This window comes from Oryza glaberrima, chromosome 3 (genome assembly GCF_000147395.1).
Source record: "Oryza glaberrima chromosome 3, OglaRS2, whole genome shotgun sequence".
NCBI lineage: Eukaryota > Viridiplantae > Streptophyta > Magnoliopsida > Poales > Poaceae > Oryza > Oryza glaberrima.
In genome coordinates, this window is record NC_068328.1 from 16,799,208 (window position 1) to 16,809,641 (window position 10,434).

Consider the following 10,434-nt stretch of genomic DNA (forward strand, 5'->3'; position numbering starts at 1 on the left):
TTTGTTCTTTCTTTTGAATAGTTTGTTTGGCATCTGCTCCTTTGTCTTCAGATTTAGATTGAACACCATTAGAACTGTCATCAAATCTTGCGTTCTTGGCTGCATGCCAATGCAAATATGTTACGTGAGTAGAATAACACCAAGTAACATGGGCAAATAAACAAGGCATCTTTAACCTTCAAATGGCATCGTTAGCTAGATAGAACTGATGCATACAGCTTCTGGTGTGTTTAACAAAAAAATGATATCCACAGAAACCTATTTGTGCCTTTTTAGCTCTCATTGGACAAGCGGTCTTGGCATGATCTTTCTGTTACAGTGAACTGAAAATTATTATAGGAAGCAAAGATCATTAAAGCCAGTTCTATATAAACAAATATTAATTGGGCCTTTTTTCAAAAAACGGAGAAGTGCCCATACCCCATACATGGATAGGTGCAACAATTTAGCTCTTTCCTAGAAAAAGAATGTTGGATTCTATGTACGTGCCAGCTGACCTCCCATGTCCAATTCAGTCAACCTGGTACAAGAGAATGCATAATTTCCAAATGGCAAAGCCGAAAGACTAGGCTCAATGTACTGATTGAATTTGTTTAGTACCCTTCCACATTGGATCTACATTTGCAGTTGCACCTAGATCGTTCTTTCTTCCAATTTTAGGGCCCCTTTGAATTGCAGGAATGGAAAAACGGAGGAATAGGAAAAACGTAGGATTCTGACAGGAATGCAGGTGTAAAACAGAGGATTGGAAAATACAGGAAAAATACAGGAATGACCGTTTGATTAGACCACAGGAAAAACGCAGGAATCGGATGAGAGAGATAGACTCAAAGGAATTTTTCCAAGAGGTTGGACCTCTTGCTAACTTTCCTCCAAAATCTCTATATGATTAGCCATTCCATAGGAATTTTAAAGGATAGTATATGATTCAATCCTTTGTTTCAAAGGCTTTCATAGGAATTTTTTCCATAGGATTGAAATCCTTCAAATTTCCTACACTTTTTCTACAAATCAAAGGGGGCCTTACAGTTTATTCCAATCATCTACGTTCTAAAGGGCACCATTCCAATTGCAATCATTCGTGATTAGGCATTGTCATTTTTTAGTACACAAATTTTGCAAAATTTTCTCCTCGGTAGTACAAGTGTACAACAACGAGAGTAGCTGGTTTGGTTGGAAGTAGTAACAAGTTCCTCCACGGAGAAAGAAACCTGAGCGCATCAACACACTCTTCTATTCGATGACAAAGCCGCGATTCTTAAATTGGAATAAAGACTGATAATTCAAACATTCAATACTGATGCTGCAGCAAGAGCAGAATAACAACAGATAAAACTGGAGCGGCGCGGAAAAGCGTCATGGGATGATGGGTGGCTGTACCGTTGTTGTAGACCAGCTTCCCCTGCAGCGTCTTGACGGGGAATGCGTCCACCTCCCTCCACCAAGTCGTCATGCTCCTTGCACGGCCTGAGGCTGAGGGCCTCGGCCACCTTCCTGTTGCCCTCGCGCTCCTCGTAGGGGCGCTCGACCTCGTCCTCGTCGTCGTGGTCGGCGACCCTGGTGACCACGACCTCGCCGTCGTCCACCTCCGGCGGCAGCTGCGGCGGGAGGATCACCTTGTTCTTCTTCTTCTTCTTCTTGCTGCTCTTCCCCCATTGCGCCCCATTGCGGAATCGGTCTGCAGCTCAGGCTTTCCTCTCGCTCGCGGCGGGGAGAGGCGGCGGAGGGAGGAGGAAGATGACAATGCCGCCGCTTGAGTATTTTGGGCCTCATTAACTGGGCCATTCCCGCGAGGAATAAGTCCATTTTGGTTTCCTCGTATTTACATCGAATCTAAATCATCTACCTACACAGCAATACCAGAAAACTTTGAACCCCCATCATATCGAACCAGGTTAAATAAGGTCCTATGAAAGTATGAATGGCTGGTTTTGTTGACATGGTCAGTTGATCTGGTGCACTCGTATGATTAGGTGTTTGTGTGGCAAAAAAAAGATAATAGCGAAACCCACGTGCCATCCTCCCTCTCGCAAGAAAATTAACGATGCGGTAGCTCCATCCCGCAAAGGCGGGTGATGGCAAGACCTGAGGGAGTCCAGTAAGGGAGACGGTACGACAACGCCATCCCCAAATCTCCCATCCTCTTCCTCCTATCCATCGTCCACGGACATAGGCTGTGTTCGGTGCTCTGGGTTCCCAACCCCTCTCCCTCGTTTTCCACGCGCACGCTTTTCAAATTACTAAATGGTGCGTCTTTTTTGCAAAAAGTTTTTATACAAAAGTTGCTTTAAAAAATCAAATTAATTCATCTTTAAAAAATTAGCTAATACTTAATTAATTATACGCTAATGGACTGCTCCGTTTTCCGTGGGAAAAAGATGTGTTCCCAACCCCAAGTTAGAACACAGCCATAGTCCTTTTCCTCACCTCGCCTTAGCTGCCTCAACCAGTCTCATTCGTCGCCATTCCTCATCCGCCTTTTATTGCGACACTAATTCGGAACAATCCCATCATCGTTGCCTAGATTAGGAGAGGCCGTCGGGACTTAACACTAGCCATCGCCAGGGGTCCACCTTGAAGAAGTCGTGCTACTCGCTAGAGAACTCGATGAACTTCACCTCTTTCCCTCATACCTCCCTCGAGGCTTGGTGTGGATGGACTCCGACACGACCGGTGCTCCTTCAAACGCTCATGGCCGATGTTGATGTTAGCACAGTCCTGCCACTGCAATTGTTACCACTCGTCAGCGGCTACCCCAACCCTCTTCCCTTCCCCGGTCGCTCTACCAGGAAAATGAGGAATAGGATAAGAAAGAGGTGGAGAAGGCTACAACGTCACTTAAGTGTGGGTCTATTGATATTTTTTTTATCTATAATGCATAATGCCACGTTGGCACCACGTAAGCCAAAAACGTCCTTCATATTATTTTGAGATCTCGTTTGTACTAGTTTTGAAAGATAAGGGACACACTATACCTGGTTTTCTGGTTGAGAGACGCAATTCAAATTCACACCCATACTTCCTCCGAAAAAAAATAGGATGGTTTTTTTTTATGGAGGGAGTAAGTAAGAGACGTGTGATCTTTTTCCAAGAGGTGGCACCGCGTTTTTCCATCTTGGGCCTTGCGTGAGTGTTTTGGGCCTGATTGAAAACTGGGCCATCACAAAGCATCTAGGCCTTCCAGCCTCAAACAACGTAGAAAAAGCTAGCCCATTGCCCGGCGAGGTTGCAGTAAACTCGATGCCTTACATCGCAAGAAAGCCCAAATATATCTCGTTACCCAAACCAAGTGTATACACGGGCCTCGTCCCTACGTGTCGCCTCCTCCCGCAAGAAAGCGGGCGTCCGCAATCCCCATCCCATTGGCAAGGTATAAATGGGCCGGTCTCCAACGTCTCACCCCCAATCTCCCACCCTCTCTCACCCCTACACTACGCTCACAAACAAACGCGCGCGCGCACGCTCGCCGAGAGAGAGAGAGAGAGAGAGAGAGATGGCGGTTCCGGTTGTGGAGCAGCCGGTCCAGGCGGCGGCGACAGACTGGATGGGGAGGCTGCAGGTGACGGCGGAAGGGCTTCGGGATATCGGCGCTCTAGTTGCAGCGGCTGCGACGCGCATCCAGGCCGCGCGCGCCGCGCTCGGCGAGGACGCCAGCGCCGCCGAGACCCTCGACGCCGACGTGTGGTCCGCCCTCGCGCACGCAGGCCAGGCCCCGATCCCGGACGCCACCGTCGACGCGGCCGCGAAGCTCCTCGCCACCGTGTCCTCCGGGGCGCCGCTGCTCCCGGGCGCCATCCGCGCCGCCGGGGACCTCATCTCCACCGTGTTCGAGATCGAGATCGATATCGACGACCAGGCGGCGGCGGCGGCGCCCACCGGGCTACTCAATGAGGCCATCCGCGATCTCTCGGTCGCCTTCGGCTTGGGGAGCGTCCACAACAACGTCGAGTTCCACTTCCTCACGTGCGCCCCGTACCTCCACGTTCGAGCCGGCGACCTCACCGACCTGACGTGGTTTGCGTGGAGCAAGCAGACGGAGCGGGCCAAGAAGTTGGCGACCGAGGCGGAGCTGTGGATCAACGCCGCGGCCTGGGAGGCCAAGGATGCGGCGGAGCGCGCCCGCTCCCACTGCCTGGTTCAGTCGCCGGAGCGCAACGAGCACATGGGGGAGCTCGAGGTGAGCCTGCTCATGGCCACCAGGTACGCCGACAAGGCGCTCGCGGCGGTGGACATGGTGCGCGACGCGGTGGAGTCGATGGACCAGACGCTCCATTAAGCCATCGGCAACGCCCACATCCCTGATCCCTATCACCCTATGCCAATATGGCTATGAATCCATGAGGCACCGCAAGCTTCTGCGAGGATCAAATGGGCGATCCACCATCGTTACCATCTCCGTGTGTTCGTGTCGTTTGCAGAGCGTAAGCTGCATGCAGGTAGGTAGATCAATGTGGGCATCAACTATTTGTTCTATCCTGTTCGTCTCTGCAGGTCTCGAGTGGGCGTTTTTTCTCCTCAATTTTTTTTTTTTTGGATAGCGATCGATCTGAGCAGCTATAGTAGGAAGAGTCTCTGCTCTGTTTCTGAACATTTTTGGGGGGGATAATTTCTACCATAGCGATTGATCAGAGTTTAGTCAGTTGTACAGCAAAGCACACACTGTGCGAGAGATTCTGAATTGAACTCGATTGTGGATTCTGATGAATGATGATCTATCTATAACTGACCATAATCTGGCTTTAATTGTGTTAGAGTTTGTGTCGAATATGTGTACGTAGTCGGTTACAGTTTAGGACTTGGAGTTGTACTAGGTGTAGGACTAGAGTAAGAGTCGGACTCTATCCTAAGATCTCTCATAAATAGAGGAGCGTGCCTGTTGTAACTGCATGGCGACATAGCATAGCGAGAGGGAGCGGCTGCCGGCGGCGACCGACCATGAGTCGTTGTAACTCTGATACGCTGTAATATGCTGGATCGGGGAGGAGCACCCGTAATCAGTGCCCCGGAGATGTAGGCTATGGCTGAACTCCGTTATCAAATATCGTGCTTCGGTGTCGTCATCATGTTTGGATCTTCTATGGTGTTTTCTTCCGCGTTTAGCTACCGATGTCGATTTCGGGGCCGGTTTTATAACAAGTGGTATCAGAGCCTGCGGGAGATCCATGGTAGAGGTACGATGGAGGTGCTCCACGCCGCGACAACTACACAGGGTGTCCAGGAACGGACATGGACGCAAGGTGGAGCACGGCGGCGATCAACGGAATTTGATCGGTGGAATCGAACATTTCAGGCAGCGGTCTGAACCGTTTGATGGCTACAATCAACAGGGAGATGACCAGACGTGGTGCTCGGGTTGATGGCGGCGGAAGCGATTGACGAACCAATCGGTGGGTCGAACACTTCGGGCGGGTGGCTCGAACTTTCCGGTGAGCTACTTTCAACAGGGAGACGTGAGGCCTCACGCTCGGGGTTGATTGAAGCTGGAGGCGATCGGCGTTCTCGATCGGTGGAATCGAACACTCTAGGCGGGGTGGCCCGGGCCCTTCGATGAGCTGCGTTCGACAGGGAGATGGCTAGACGTAGCGCTCGGGTTGTTCGGTGGCTGGGAAGACGGCATGCGACTTGTCGGCTTCGGCTCACGACTAGATTGATGGTGTTCAATCGGAAGTCGGAGCGGGTGGATCCTACAGGCTGTTTTTTAGGTGTTAACGACAAAGTACTACATGGGGGATTGCTACTTAGCAGCGTACATGCAATGGATGGCAGAACAGAGAAGTGTTTGCTCTGGAACCAGGACGTTGCTAGGGGTACGTGAAGCTTGGAGGTCTGGGTCGCGGCGGTGTGCACGGTTTTGCGTCGAGGCCGAGCCGGCGGCGGAGACAGAAGTAGTGCTGGTAGTAGCAAACCGTTTGGTTTCATGCAGGACTCGACTCGGAGAGGCCGTGGTAATACACACGACAAAGAAGAGATCGAGAAGGATATTGCGTCGGACACGAAAGGGAAATTACAGCAAAGGGACACCACGGGATTGCAGCAATTGCAATCGAATAAAACCAACCAAAGCAATGAAGAGATTGGACATGATTTCTTGGGCAGTGGTGGTTTGGGCGACGAACTGCGAGCGGTAGGAGCACGACTTGGTGTAGTTGTCGTGCAGGTGCCGGCGAGTTCGACGCGGGCCAGCTCCAGGAGAAGGTGGCGGATACCGGCAGCAGGGGTGGGCTGCTCCTGCGTCGGGGTGCGGCTCCGTGGGCGTCGGCATCCTCACCGGCGGGAAGCCCACGGCGGCAGCGGCGTTTTCATCGGCGGTGGTCCCAGGGTGGTGGCGCAAGGGGAGACCAGCTCCTGTGCGTGGCAGCATCTTCTAGACGGGCAGCGGCGTCGGGAACCGTAGCGGCATCTTTGGTGGTGGCTCAGAGGAGAGGTGAGGCGCGGCGGCTCTGGTGCTCGCGGTCGGCAGGAATCAGCGTCGCGGCAAGGGCGCGATAGGCGGGCAGCGGCGCTGTTGGGCTGAGGAAGGCGAGCAGAAAGGAGCGAGGAAGGAAGGGGATCGATCTGATCTCTAGACTTCCTGTTAACTGGTTTTTGACCAAGGAGAGAAAACCGAGCGGTTTAGTTTCTTTTTGGAGAAAAGAAAAAAAAGATCGGTTCATTGATCCGGTTGGTTCAAACACCAGGGCTGTTGAGCTGTTGACTAGTCTTTGACCGTAATGGGATTTGGTTGGCTTGATTCACTGATGGCTTTACGTGGAGACTGAGGCTGCAGGTAACTTGATGGTGCATAGGGACTTGGTTTAAAGAACCATGCTATGCGTAGAGAAGCTCCTCCAGCAAGATATCAGTAGCATGTTAAGTTAAAAGTGTTGGCTATGCTAAAAGACATCACGGTGGTAGTTTGACTTGTCAAGCAGCTGTACAGGTGAAGTTCCCGGGCAACAGGGGGTGAAAATCGTTGAGGGCGTCAACGGGCTGTTTGGCAGTACAGGGTATATCCAGGATCTACGGGATTTGCATGATGGGGATATATGGAATCTGCGTCACTAAAGAGGAAGAGCAAGTGCTATGGTAATTTCTTCGGGTGATTCAAGGCAACAGTGATTTTCTCAAATTATCAGGAATTCAGTCTACGGGTGCGGAGAAGCGTGGATGTTGGATTTATTAGCTCGGTTCATAAGACGACAAGGAAGAAAGAGTTCTCTTCATGTCTGGTGAGTTTGGTTTGTCTATTTGGTGATGACATTGGTTATCTGGCCATGGATTTGATCAAGTCAAATATAAGATGGTAGATGGAGTTGAACATGAACATGGCTAGGAAGGAATTCAATTTCGCTTGGGCAAGATGACTGTGGTGATATGAGAGAAAATGGAGCACTGTTGCAGGTGGAGTCAAGAGGAAGAAATTACAAGGATAGCAGGAGTCTCTTGTTTTATGGTGAGCCTGGTGGAGGCTTGTCGGGGCAGCTCGGCGTGAGCGGCGAAAAAGGATCAACTCAAGTCCTGGTACACGGAAGTTCGAGCAAGTAACAGATTCAGGTTGGCGTGGCATATTCGCCAAGGTGGAGTTTGTTAGAGTTTGTGTCGAATATGTGTATATAGTCGGTTACAGTTTAGGACTTGGAGTTGTACTAGGTGTAGGACTAGAGTAAGAGTCGGACTTTATCCTAGGATCTCTCATAAATAGAGGGGCGTGCCTGTTGTAACCGCATGGCGACATAGCATAGCGAGAGGGAACGGCTGCCGGCGGCGACCGACCATGAGTCGTTGTAACTCTGATACGCTGTAATATGCTGGATCGGGGAGGAGTGCCCGTAATCAATGCCCCGGAGATGTAGGCTATGGCTGAACTCCGTTATCAAATATCGTGCCTCGGTGTCGTCATCATGTTTGGATCTCCTATGGTGTTTTCTTCCGCGTTTAGCTACCGATGTCAATTTCGGGGCCGGTTTTATAACAAATTGGATATAAGTGGATGAATCAAGCATCTGAACAATTTGCTGCAAAGCATATTGGAGTCACGGAGTGCTGTGAGAATTGCTTCGCATGTTTCTGCTTGAGACATGTGCAGATCGTGATTCTGACTACATTACAAACAAGCCTTAGGTGATGATCTTGTTAAATTTCGTTCTCAAATTGATGTCATGCATGAATGTGCTATCAGTATGCCATATGATATATGCTGTTCATTAATTAAATGGATTCAGCTCTGGCAAATGGCTGCACACAGCTTGATCAGTTGGATATATCTCTGCTCTCTGCAGCTTAATTGTTCATCTATGATTTTAGATTTTTAGTATTTCTCTGTTCGTGTTATGGGTGATCCTCTTGTTAACAACATGCCGCTGACGACGTTGATTTGCCGCTTTCGTCGAGCGTCAAGAACCGACATGGTTATGTGGCAATAGTTGAGCGGGAGTAGTAGCCATTGTTCTACCGTCGGACCGTCGAAGTAAAACAGGCAGGGAGGCCCACTGTCAGTGACGGTGGCAGACAGTGAACTTGGATGAATCTTATCGCGCAAGGAAGCTAAGGACATATTTTCCTCCCCCATTTCTTGCATGCCATTTAAATAAATTCTGACCATTGATAATGCAAGAAATGCAAGAGATTTTTTTACTGTCCTTGAGATTATGCGGTACCAAATCTTCCATTTATCTGATTTCATCAAACGGTCAGAAATCATCCGTACATCCGTACCTCATGATACTGCACCTTCTCATTTGAAGCGGTATCATGGGTGGAAGGGTATTTATGTCCTTTTCACGAGAGGAAATCATCGGTGAGCAGCGAGAGATGGCGTCGAGACCGCGAGAGGCAGGGTCGCAGGGACAACCAGATGCGCGACGGCGGCGGCGGTCAATGCGCGACGGCGGCGGGCGGCTGGATGCGTAACGGCAGCGGCGAGTGACGTTCAGGCATCGAAGGCGGTCGAGTTTGTGATCTCCAAGGTGGACGACCTAATGAACTGGGCGTGGAGGGGGTCGATTTGGCCGATGACGTTCGGGCTGGCCTGCTTCGCCGTCGAGATGATGCACGCCGGCGCGTCCCGCTACGACTTCGACCGCTTCGGCGTCATCTTCCACCCATCCCCGCGACAGTCCGACTGCATGATCATCACCGGGACGCTCACCAACAAGATGGTGCCCGCGCTCCGCAAGTCAGTACATCTTCCTCCCCTCGGCTGCTCAGATTTGGCGCTCCTGTGCTCCAAGCTGGAAATTTGGTGTTCCCCTGCTTTTAGATCTTGGAAATTATCTTGCTAGGGTGAAATAAGACTCAATAGCTAATGTGATGTCATTCTATAGAGCCTTAATCCCCACCTTTAATGTCATTTGGAAACTTGCCACAAATTCGACACTAGCACCAATGTTCTGAATGCCTGGACAGGACAAATGGGATAGTGCGGTGAATCATTGAAATCTCTTCCAGCATCAATAGTTAGTCTAAATACTTTGGCATGATTCAAAGTATGCCAATGAATATTGTGGATCATACAACCCATCATAACTTAGGATAACTTAGCATACGCCCGGCCTTGCAGATATTTGAGAGGATAAATCGACTTGATATTTAGATAGGGCGATGCGCGACGGCGGCGGCGACCTCGATGCGCGACGGTAGAAAGGAGGCGGCGATTTCTGATCTGGTAGAGAGGAGGCGGCGATTTCTGACCTCGAAGAGAGGAGACCTCATTTTTGTTAGCCCCATCATACCTGCTAAACCAACGGTTAGATTAGATTGGTACCTCATGGTATCTCGTACCTCGTGGTACCCTCAATGCAAAACGGTATGCGTCTCCCGCTCGTGTTTTCATCAAAGAAAAATAAATGATGGGCAGGCGGGCAGCCATCGAACTGCATTCATAAGAAGGAATCAAGGAAACAACGTGCAAATTAAGATGTACAAACCAGAGACGTCCCAAATGAATTCATGTACACACCATGGTCCATGGGCATCCATCTGATGGGTGAAGTTAGCAAAGGTGACGAAGTTGGTCAAAAGCCAAAATGTGATGCTCTCTGACTGATTATTAATCAGCTAATCCAAGCCAAACATGCAGTTGCAATTCCAGTAACGGACTTGCTAAAAAGACGTCGACACTTTTTGGGGCTGATCGGTAAACACGCATATGCAGCGTAAAGACAATAAGCTCAGATGAACAGAACTAGGAAAGCAAAACCGCCCTGCAAGATGAACAGAACTGAACAAGACAGAGGAAGGGGACCAGAAGAAATTTAACATTACAAAAAATAAAAATGACTTATAATATGAAATGAAATGGAGGGAATATGGTAATTTTAGCTGAGCATTCAGTCATTCAGGCCGCACGAAGCAACTGGCGAAAAATGTGCCTAGCGAACTGCGTCGATCAGAATTCAAAATCAAACTTGTTGTAAAAAAATAGAATTCAGAACCAAAACAACATTCAAATTAAGC